The 10,785-nt window shown below is 53.9% G+C and overlaps 1 pseudogene; it reads left to right on the forward strand.

Annotated features, from left to right (window-relative positions):
• Positions 1–357: 357 nt before the first annotated feature.
• On the forward strand, positions 358–10,216 carry LOC128123923 (60S ribosomal protein L27-like; annotated as a pseudogene).
• Positions 10,217–10,785: the final 569 nt, after the last annotated feature.

Here is a 10,785-nt window from a genome sequence, read left to right on the forward strand (position 1 = left end):
ACACTGTCCCGAGTGTGGGCCAAGGACAAGCTCTTCTTGAGATGGCTGTCTACTGACAGACTGCTGGAGGGTCAGGCTGCGGGAGGGGATCTGGGAACAATTTGATAATTAGGCAAGAGGTCTTGACAAGCAGCTTCCATGGGGTCTATTAGGGGCCCAGGAGAGGTCTGGGGGGAGGCTGGCCCCCTGCCAGCCTATTTATGAACCCCTACTTCCCGTTTCTACTCACCTTGCCACTCCAATACTTCCCCCTACTGGGTACTCAGGGGATCCCTGTTGGTGCCAGGGACCTGCCTCCCCACATCTTCCTGACTCCTGGTGTGCCCCTCAGCTGCCTGAAGAGCAGTGTGGGCCGCCATGGTAGAAGGGAAGCAAGAAGAAGCATCCGGAGAGGTGACCCCTGTGACCTATAGAGATGGCAAATGACAAGTGTCCTGAAGCCCAGGATGAACCTGGTGGAGCAGTTCTTCCATGACAACCTTGGTGTAGTTACAGGATGGGGAAGCTGAGCATGGAGGCTTGGGAGGTTGGTCCGGCCAGCTTGGACCCCCATAAGCCATGATTTCCCCCCTCTGGTCCTATGCTGCCCCCCACCATATGGTGTGACCTACATTCTGGGACCAGAGACCAGGCCATGAGGGAAGGTACAAGCAGGACCTCTGGACATTCCTGGGCATGGGGGCAGAGCTGCGCAGAGTGTCGGCCTGAGCAAAGGCAGCAGTTTCACAAGGGTGGGGTGTGGAGATTAGAAGAATGAGAAGTGGCCAGGGCATCTTGAGGCCTGACCTGTCAAGCTGAGAGGGACTTCTTGAGTATCTCCCAGCCTAGGTGAGCCCTGTAAATGACAGGTGCTCTCTGAACCCCAAGGTGTATCCTCCACAGATCCTGGAAGGCTCCAAGGCCTTCTCCAAACAGCCCCAGGCACTTGGGGTGAAAAGAACCTGGTTTCTTTCCTCCATCACCTAGGTTGAGGGGCAGTTAGGCCTAAGGGCAGGCTGGGGGGTGGGGGGCAGCGTCTTTCCTCTCCGGAGGGCTCCCTGCCTCAGGGCTTCACTCCTGAGCTGACCAGAGCAGCCACACACAGCTGTTGGCAAGTGTACCAAGAGGAGCTTCAGGTCACTCCTGGGCCTCCACACTTCATCACGCAGACCAGGGCTTACCCAGGCATGGAGCCTTCCTAGCCTTCATCTGGTGGGAGGAGGCTGTCTCCTTTTCTCCTGAATCTCCCTCCCAGCCCAGGGAAAACATGTCTCCCCTAGAATTCTGGGCTCCACATTTGGAGCCCAGGGTTGGGGAGCCAATGTCCAGAGCCAAGAACCACAGGCACACTGGAGTGCAGGGGCCTGGGAACGGCTTCCCCATGGAGGTGATGTTGCATGTCTCTGCCCCCCTCACAAGTGTCAGAGTGATTTATGGGCAGATGCGCAGAGAAGGGGCTAAAGAAAACACGCAGTCTTAGGGAGTGTCCCCTCCTCCTGGGTGCTAATTTACCACAGGCCCAGGAGGAAGGGAGAGGCCTCCCACCGGGTGACCTTGGCCAGGTCCCTCCCCTCTTTGGGCCTCTGCTGCCTTTGAAATGGGTCTGAAAATCAGGCCCAGACCACAGAATTGCCAGGAGATCAAACGAGAAGTCAGATGCCAGGTGCCCAGTTCAGAGCCTGGCATGGAGAAGATTGCACTAAGCCCTTGTCACAAAATCCTCAGTGGCTCCCACGATCCTTCAGTCTGACCCTGTTCCCCCTCGGACTTCATCTGTAGCCCACTCATGGCACGCTAGTCATTATAATGGCATCTCCATGTCTTGGCTCCCCGTCAGCCACCATGAACACGGGGCTCTCCCACTCTATACCAACTCTGTCCAAATGCCACCTCCCCTGGAAGGTCTCCCCGGAAGCCTCCTTCATCTTCTGCCAGTGTTCCTGGCCACCCCACACTGCTTTTATCAAGCCTCCTTGGCCACCTGTTAAAGTGCGTACACTGCGAGCCTTCCAGATTTGCTTACTCTGCCAGTCTCCCAAGCTGGAGGGGCCTGGGGATGAGCGGGCTTGCCTTGTTTGCCAGGATCCTTCAGAGCAGTGCCCAGACAAGGGGAAAGAGAGAAGCTGTAAGACAGCCTGGAGCCAGGACGCTCATGCAGCGCAGCACCCAGATAGGGGTTAGAACTGGCCGGGTGGAGGGCAGCCTACTACCCAGGCCAGGCGTGACTGGAGATGGAGGAAAATGGGCCAGCCAGACCTGTCAGGAGCAGACGGAGTGGGCCTGGAAGAGGGTAGGATAGGTATGCCTAGCACAGCTGCACGAACAGGAAAATGGCAGATTACGAAATATCAACACAGCCACTCTAACATGGTTGAAGACTAAGAGGAGTTTGTTCGGTTGAGTTTTTTTTACTACTGTTTATTTTTGAGACAGGGTCTCATGTAGCCCAGGCTGGCTTCACAGGCTCTGTGTGGCCTAGGATACCCTCCTGCATCTACTTCCCGAGTGCTGGGATTACAGGTGTGTGCATCATGACTGGCTTGATGATAGTGTAAAACAAAGGGCCATAAGGAAACCCCAACACAGGTCCCTGAAGTCAGTGGAAAACTGTCAGTCAAGGTAACCCGCGTAATGACTGTGATTAGGGCTGACCATCCTGTACTGGCCGCAGTAAAGGCGGTTTGCACCGTGTGACCAGGAAAGCACGCCAGTTCTTGGGAAGAGGGCTTGCCTCTGATGCGAAATTCTAAGACTGGCTTACCTCATGGTTTCTCGGTTTCTCCAGCAGAGGGGAAAGGAAGCAAGGAGCTGAGCTGTGTGAGGCAGGGGCCTTTCTATCCCAACCCTTCACTGGTCTATCTCCTTCATGCTGTCACCCTGGGGAAGTCACACTGACCCCTGGAGCCCTGGTTTCCCATATAGAACGGCCTACAGTGCTGGCCCTGTAGAGTTTTGGGGCTACCTCAGAATGTGGTAGTCCCATGTATCCCTGTGTATCTCTACTAATGATTATTATTTTGGGGAAAGGATTGTTCATGCGAAACACAATCTTAATTCAGAGGAATTACAGAAGGTGGCATTCAGGCACCCTAACAGTATGTGATTGAGCCCTGGGACACAGCACAGGTGACTGGATGTAGACCTCTGTGCTGACTCTTAGCACAGGGCCTGATCAGGGCCACTGGGCCAGGATCTGAGCCCTGCTTCTTTCTGCATAGACTAAACATTTGGGCTGTCCATTCCCTAGGCGGCCAGCACCCAGACTCAGCACTGAAAGGAAGTCTTGCCTCCCAGAGGCCACTACAGAGGGTACTGAGATTGATGGCATCTGACCTTACTCTATCACGAGCTCCACAGAGGCCTCTGCCTCTGACCCACAGCAGGTCCTGAGGCAGCCATAACCCTCTAGTTCCATTTCCTCATCTGTAAAATGGGGTTAGAGGCTGGGCGGTGGTGGCGGCGCACGCCTTTAATCCCAGAACTCGGGAGGCAGAGCCAGGTGGATCTTTGTGAGTTCGAGGCCAGCCTGGGCTACCGAGTGAGTTCCAGGAAAGGCGCAAAGCTACATAGAGAGACCCTGTCTCGAAAAACCCAAAAAAAAAAAAAAAAAGAAAAAGAAAAAGAAAAAAGAAAAAGAATAGGGTTGGAAGCAGAAGGACTGGGCAGACCTCCCAAGATGTCATCAGGGGAATATGGACACTTGCTGCACAGCTGACCTTCAGTGAGTGGCATTGAGGGGAAAGACCAATAACCATGTGATTGATGCCCCAGGAAGATGCTCACAGGAGGAGGACCAGGCTTATGTGACAGTGCCCGGATGCTAACTAGACACATTTTCCCTCTTCCCTCAATAATAAACTGAGACACTGTGGCAAGGGCTGTCGCAGGGAACTGTTCTCCAGCACCCAAAGAACACGGAGCCACAAGACCAATGGGTGGGGCTGTCTGAGGAGTACAGGACTCAGATCCTGGCTCCATGGTTCCAAGCTATCACTCAAGGCTTAGTCTCTTACTGCACACCCAAACCCTTGGCTTCTTCCCTCAATTCAGAGTGGGGGTGTGGGATACGGTTGCCCTCATCTTACACATAAAAGAACTGAGTCACAAAAAGTGACACGGGCCATCCACAAATGATGTGGTGGTCTATGCATCCTGGCTCTGGAGTGACTTGTTTCTGCAGCAAGGATGCAATGACAGGTTCATGGGGTGACCTATAACCATCAGCATGTGGAGTGCCTAGGACACAAGAGGTGCCCTGGAGGAGGTCATTATGAGGCATTGTCACCGTAGGGACCCAGTTCCGAGCGAGAGTGACTCTGTCAGGGTATCCATGTCCCCAGGTATTAGGTGCCAAAATTTGGAAAGTTTTGTTTTTAGGCAGGGATTTGGGGGTTTTTGTTGTTTAACTGGTTGTTTATTTGTTATATATGTACGTGTGTGCACTTGTGTGGATGTGCACACATGATGTATGTATGCATGCTGACACACCATATGTGTGTCAGAGGACAACTTTTGTCCATTGGTTCTCTCCTTCCACCCTTCCATGAGCTCTGAAAGTCAAACTGAGGTTGCTGGTCCCGTGCAGCAAGGATGTGGACCTGTTGAAGCATCTCACTGGCCTTGGTTTTGGCTTTCTGAGATAAAGTCTTACTATATAGCCCGGGCTACCCTCAAATTCAGTCTTCTTTCCTCTACCTCCCAAGTTCTGGGATTACAGGCCTATGTCACCATGCCTGGCTGTGAGTATACTTCTAGAACCTTCCAGTCATGCCTACTTTGAGAGCTTCTCCTAGGAATACATGTCCTGCTTCAAGTGTCCAGGCCTCATCCAGAGGATGCTGAACTCCAGCCTCTGCTTCTGCTTCAATCCCTCCATGGCCCTGCCCGACAGAGGGAGCTGGAGAATGCCTCACTGCCCACACCCACCAGGTGTGTAGGAGACTGAAGCTTGGGGACAAGGTGACAAGGCTCGGCAGGATCGAACCTGGTTGAGGCCAGGGCCAGAGGGATTCTGGTGGAGAAGGAGTCTCAGGTCTCTCATCTATAGACTGCCATCCAGAGGTGGATGGGGCCTGGGACTCTCCAAACACCGGGTGGACAGCATCAGGGAAGTGACATAAACCCAGTCTGGGCAAGGACTCCAGTCTCTCCCTGAGGGGGCCTCATCACTGGTATTTTTGCTCTCCTCGAGCCTGGAGTGGGGCTGGGAGACCACAGCGGGCCAGATGGTATATGCTCAGAGTCCAATTTGTCATTGTTCACGGCCCAAAGAGCACAGGGGGCCCTGAGGTGTGTATGAGGGGAGACGCTCATAGAGACGAGGCAACCTGGGAGTGGAGGGGCTCAAGACTCATCATGGGTAGGGCAGAGACTTGGTCTCAATCCAGTCAGTGAGTGTCAGCTGTCACCAAGAGCAGGGCCACTCCACCGGGCCTCCATGGAATCCCACGGAACTGCAGTATCCGTGAACCTGAAGGCCCCGAGTCTGTCTCCTGAAGAGACCTTGTCGCCTATCTCTTTCACTCACTGTCCCAGTGTTCCCTGTCCATGTCTGCTCCTTGTCCTTCCAGCCACAGTGACGTGGGCCTTGCTGGGGCAGCCATGCTGATATCCTCCTAGGAAGATTCTAGGGTTAATGGAATTGGGGTCTGCATGAGGTGGCTGCCTGCCGTGGGCCAGACGGATTGGCTGGCACTGGAGTGAGGAGAGGGCTTGGAACTGGAGGTGTGAGAGTAGGGAGAGAGGCCGGCACAAGACCATCTGTGTGCCTCTGGTGGAGAAAGGCAAAGGGAACTGTTTGGGGTTATCCAAACCATACACAAGCTAGAATCGGCATCCTTGTGTCCTGGACTGTTTCCAAGAAGAGGCCCAGAGTCAAGGAAACCCCCCGTAACTGTGGATCTAGAGCTGGAAGGAACCTTCAAATTCACAGACTCTGCGGGCTGCGGCCCTGTGCCTCCCAGCCTGCCTCCTGCGCTTCAGTCCCCTCGAGCCCAGCACACTTTCATGGCGGCAGAAGCAGTGGGGACATAAAATAAACATTTGGGGTTTAATGTCACCTGGGCCCTGCCCAGGAGCCCAGGCCCCTCTCCAGGTCTCGTCTTCACTCATCAGCTTTGTGGCTGTGGACAAGTCTTTCTCTGCTCCTCTTCCCTCAGACACCCCCCAACCTTGGCCCTGAGGCCTATGCAGGTGAGGCAGTGGAGACCCAGGGACTGATAAGGAGAATGTCCTCAGCAGCCACCAGCCTGGGGAGCAGATAATGGATTTATTCATGAGAGCAAGGGGACCTGTTTTTTTGTTTTTTGGTTGTTTTTTTGTTGTGGTTGTTTTTCAAGACAGGGTTTCTCTATGTAATTTTTGGTCCCTGTCCTGGATCTCGCTCTGTAGACCAGGCTGACCTCGAACTCACAGAGATCCACCTGGCTCTGCCTCCCGAGTGCTGGGTTTAAAGGCGTGTGTCACCGCCGCCTGGCCAAAGGGACCTGTTAAAAGTATGACTGCTCAGTCGGGCGGTGGTGGCGCATGCCTTTAATCCCAGCACTCGGGAGGCAGAGGCAGGCGGATCTCTGTGAGTTCGAGGCCAGCCTGGTCTACAGCGTGAGTTCCAGGAAAGGCGCAAAGCTACACAGAGAAACCCTGTCTCGAAAAACCAAAAAAAAAAAAAAAAAAAAAAAAAAAGTATGACTGCTCAAGTACTCTGCCTGCAGCCAGCCATCTCTGAAGGTGGGTGGTGGCCTGGTGGACAGGCGGGGACAGCCCAGTAGTAGTTCACTTGAGGAAGGCCTGGCAGGAAAGCCACAGACTTCCCAACTGCTCAGTCCTGGATTGTTCTCTCTCCCTCCCGGATAACACCAAACCCCGCTCAGCAGAGGCTACTCTCACCCCTCGGGAGCCCACACGGAAGGCGAGAACAGGTTTAGACGTTGGAGCCAGACAGCCGGGGGTTTGAATCCTGGCTTTGCCACTGGTATGCCATGACCTTAAACCACATTTTTTTTTCTTTTATGAGCCTGCTTCCTCGTTAATAAAACAGAGATGGTGGGCTCTATGCCACGGAATAGTTATGGTAGCTGAAGACAACGGCTGCAGAAACCCAGAGAGGCCAGAGGTTGCCTGGAGTCACACACCACAAGGAAGTAAGCAAGATGCTGGGCGATGCCAGAGCTCTTTGTACACCGTCTGGCCTCTCTTGGGTCTGGACTCCTGTCTGAGGCCTGGTCTGTGTCCCCTGGTCTGTGGCAGAACGCAGCAGAGATGTTTGGGGCTGGGCTGGGCCCCACATGGTGTGGCTCCTCTGGCCTGAGCTACCTCTCCACAGGGCCTTATCTGTCCATTCTCTCCTTTCCCACAAACTAATCTTTCTCTCTCTTGGAAAGTTCCTGTTTCCTCCCCGCCGCCGCCGTCTTGTCTCTCCCCAGGCCTGTCTCCGGAGACTCTAGCCAGCCTCCCACACAGGTCTAAGCTGTTCAGCACAGGGGGCTCAGAGGTAGGATGGCCACTCTTGACTCAGGATGGTACAGATGGGAAACCTGCCATGCCCAAAGTTCTGATGCCAAGTCCTCTGAGCCATCCAGTGCGTGATGGAAGGTTTTACTCCAAATCTTGCAGGTACAGAGTTCTAAATCTCTGAACACAGTAAACTCCAGGGCTGCTGAAGTTCCCCAGGAGCCTGTGACTCACAATGACTGAAGCCCTGCCCCCTGCTGAGTAGATCCAGCAGGATTCTACCCAGAAGCCTGGAGTAAGCAGACCTCCAGGGTCCAGTGATCCCCCTCCTGCTTGGTTGCCCAGCTCCTAGCCAGCCAGAAGGTTCAGGGCTTCATCACAGGTCTAGAGACTAGTCAATGACAAGCACACAGGCCCACTGAGTCAGAGGCCAGCCTGCTCACCTGCTCTGAGTTACCAACTCTCCCTCCCATGTTGAGAGCTGGTCATGATATGGGGCAAGTCACCTGTCCTTTGGGAACCCCAGTTTCCACCTGTCAGATGGTGGTGACATCATCTGTGGGGAGGCTTCGGAAAAGATGACTTGGGCTAAGGTGGACTGGGACACAGAGGGGACAGAGTAAACAGTCCTGTTTATAAGAATATGGCTACTTTTCACCACGTGGCCTGCTTTCCCTTTTTTCTTGTCCTAAGTAAGGTTCAAAAGACAACCCCACATTCGACACTTCTGAGGCATGTTTTTTACTCAGCTCCATTGGGTTCATGAGCTAGTCTCAGCCCAGAAAGACTCAGAGAGCTTGGGATGGGGGCAGATTGGGACACAGTACAGGCTTGGACACACCCTAGCTCAGCAGGACACACCCTAACTCCCCAGAGGGAGCCCAGAGACTGTAGGAACCTGGGAGAGACCCACCCAGGCTGAAGGTTGTCAAGGAAGGCTCACTGGAGAAGGAGCTGTCTCCCTGGGCCTTGGAGGAGAGCTCTGATGGACTCGGGGAGGGGGATAAGATAGTGGTTTGAAAGGTTCAAGGGTGGTGAGGAGCCAGAGAAGGGAAGCATGTGGAGACACACAACGGGGGATTCTAAGAGTGACAATTCTGGGCCTCTGGGAGAATGATGCCCAAGCCAGGCATCTAAGCAGGCAGGCTTCATAGCCAGAGCTGAGGGGTGCTGAGCTACAGGGACTATGGCAGGAGGGTGGGCTGTGGCTGGAGGGTAGGCTATGGCAGGAGGGTAGGCTATGGCAGGAGGGTGGGCTGTGGCTGGAGGGTAGGCTATGGCTGGAGGGTAGGCTATGGCTGGAGGGTAGGCTATGGCTGGAGGGTAGGCTATGGCTGGAGGGTGGGCTCTGGCTGGGGGTGGGCTATGCCTGGAGGGTAGGCTATGGCAGGAGGATGGGCTATGGCAGGAGGGTGGGCTCTGGCTGGGTTGGGCTATGTCTGGAGGTGGGCTATGTCTGGGAGTGGGCTGTGGCTGGAGGTGGGCTGTGGCTGGGGGTGGGCTCAAGTGCTGGACCAAGCGATTGAAGGCTGGTTCTGTGGGCCCCATGGCCAAGGAGGGAACACACTTCAGAGTCAACCAAAGTAGCTAGGCAGTGGTGGCAGAGGCAGAGGCAGGTGGGTCTCTAAGTTCAAGGTCAGCCTGATCTACAGAGTGAGTTCCATGACAGCCAGGGCTACACAGAGAAACCCTGTCTCGAAAAACCAAAATTAATAAATAGTTAATAAATAAATAAATAAATAAATAAATAAATAAATAAATAAATAAACAAATAAACAAATAAATAAATAGAAAAGAGACAACCAAAGCAGAATACAGACCCTGGACACCCTGGAAGGGTACCACTCTAACCTCAGCCCCTTTAGCAGTGGCCATAAGATGGCCCTTCCCATCTGGTGCTTCTTCATCTGGAAAACAGTCTCAAAGGAGAGCAGACTTATCTGGAGGTTCTTTCCAGCTCCTGATTCGGTGACTGCCACCCCCACCCCCTCAACAAGCCTGCAGGCTGAGCTTGGATAGCTATAAAACCCTGCTCTCTCCCACCCTATGACCTGACTGGTTTCTGGCAAATCCTCCATTCTGTCCTCTGCGCCCCACCAGGAGTCCCTGTTCCTCTCCATAAAACCCTGCCCAGGCTCTGAGGCCTTGCTCAGCAGGGCTTCTGTGGGTAATGTCTCAGTTTCCAGCTGGCTTTGAGGGAGCCCATCCCTTAGCTGCTAAGTGTGGGAGCCACCGACAAAAACTGTTCGGAACATACTTCTGTAGCCTTGGTCTTGGGTGGCCCACCCCCCACAAGCAGCACAAGACGCAGGTGCTTAACAACTGATTCTGTCTTGAGGGGCTGGGAAGTGGGAGCTTCCATGGGCCAGGCCAGCTCTCCCGCGTCACCCATTTTCAAAAACTGACCTTGCTTTTTCTGCAGCTTGCTGTTGAGTTGGGTGAGTTCATGAGACCTAGGGAAGCTTGCTGGCTGGCTGCCACTCCAGATGCAAAGCTGTCACTGTGAAGAACACTGGTGATGGCACCTCTCAGGCTGCCCTTATGACCATCCCCGAGAAGTGACAATTGCCAGGAGGTCAAAGATCAAGTCCTTTGCGGGCGTTTATAACTACAATCACCTCATGCCCACAAGGTCCTCTGTGGACATCTCGGACAAAAGTGTTGTCAACAAGGATGTCTTTAGAGACCCAGCTCTGAAACCCAAGGCCAGGGGGAGGCCAAGGTCAACTTTGAAGAGCCACATAAGACAAGCAAGAACAAGTGGTCCTTCTAGAAGCTTCAGTTTTAGGTGCATTTTTGTTTCCATTGTTAATATTTTTTAAAAAAGAAAGGAAGTTAAGCTCAGCGGGGGACGGCCATGCCCAACCCCCCAGCTCTTCCCTCCTCCTTAGCTCTCCCTCCCTCACCCCTTCACCCTTTCAATCTCCACCTCCAGTCTGTAGACAGACATCACAGGCCCAGGTCCTCTTGGCTTTGCCAGCCCACCCACTTGACTACAATGACAAAGGTGACTGTAGCCAGGCCTCCATCAGAACCCCAGACCCTGATGTCTGCTCATTTCCACATGGAGTCCAACCTGCACCTCCGTCTACATCCGGGTCCAAATCTAATCCCCACCCTCTCCCCGACCCCGTCTTGCAGCTGGCTCTCCATCCTTCCCAAATGGTTCTGCCTGGCCCTCCTGGACCCACACCCAAAACGAGAAGAGAAGAGGCCCTGCTGGTCCCTGCATGTTAGCACATCCTCTGCCACAAGCCTGGCCCAGGCTTGAGCTGTGAATCTGGGTCTTTCCCAGCTTCCAACCTTAGGCGTCATCAGCCCAGCTCCACAGATAGCATAACAGTATGGGCCAGTCCC

Source organism: Peromyscus californicus, unplaced genomic scaffold, assembly GCF_007827085.1.
Source record: "Peromyscus californicus insignis strain IS unplaced genomic scaffold, ASM782708v3 Scaffold_4__1_contigs__length_199733344, whole genome shotgun sequence".
NCBI classification, from domain to species: Eukaryota; Metazoa; Chordata; class Mammalia; order Rodentia; family Cricetidae; genus Peromyscus; species Peromyscus californicus.